The sequence below is a fragment of the Myotis davidii genome, unplaced genomic scaffold (assembly GCF_000327345.1).
Source record: "Myotis davidii unplaced genomic scaffold, ASM32734v1 scaffold699, whole genome shotgun sequence".
Classification (NCBI taxonomy): Eukaryota; Metazoa; Chordata; class Mammalia; order Chiroptera; family Vespertilionidae; genus Myotis; species Myotis davidii.
The window spans coordinates 1,236,916-1,237,950 of NW_006291007.1; positions in this window are offsets into that span (position 1 = coordinate 1,236,916).

Here is a 1,035-nt window from a genome sequence, read left to right on the forward strand (position 1 = left end):
TCACGAAGGGGGTTCATGGTTAAGACTCTTAGAAAACAGGGATTAGAGTGTCGTTCCCAATACGCCAAGGTTGCAGGTTTGATCCCCAGTCAGGGCACATGCAAGAATCAACCAATGAGTGCATAAATAAGTGGAACAGCAAATCGATGTTTCTCTCTTGTTCTTTCCCTTCTTCCATCACCCCCTCTCTCCCATCCCCTCTCTCTAAAATCAATCAATAAATTAAAAAAATAGCTGCAGCTGGAAAGGGGAACACAAATGACCTCTGGCCTCTCTTTGCCGAAAACAACAAAGCAGGGGCGTGTAATCAGCGGCCGGTCTGGGATGGCTGCTCACAGAGTGCTTCGTCCCCTCTCTCTCCCTAACTGCAGACTCCACTGCTTCTGTTTCTGGGATCAGGTGCCACCATTTTATTGATTGATTGATTGATTGATCTTACCCTTTAAGGCAGCGGTTCTCAACCTGTGGGTCGCGACCCCTTTGGTGGTCGAACGACCCTTTCACAGGGGTCGCCTAAGACCATCCTGCATATCAGATATTTACATTACGATTCATAACAGTAGCAACATTACAGTTATGAAGTAGCCATGATCAGGTTGTTTACAGCATTCTCGTGGGTTTCAACCTCACTCAACTACATGCACAAGCAAACACAAATCAGACACGTGGGGCCACGTGTTTGGACCATAGGTTCAAGCTTACAACTATAGCCTCTGGCTATAATTGTGCTGGGAGGGCTTTGCCCTCCAAGCTGGGACTTGCACGTGGCAATGAGAGGACAGTGCCCTCTCATTAGTCCGAGGCTTGAACCTGTCCACTGTAGCTGCTCTCAACATAAGGTGTCTCACAGCTATTGCCAGGAGGTAGTTTTTTCTTCCTTCCTTCCTTCCTTCCTTCCTTCACTTGCTCTCGAATTTCCTGCCTTTTCCCCTTTAAGCAGGTTAAGCTTGTAGACCTGCTCCAAGGTGAGCAAAGCCAGAATCCCCCAATCAGAAGGAGCACATAACATAGGGGAGGCCGGAAGCAATGCACAAA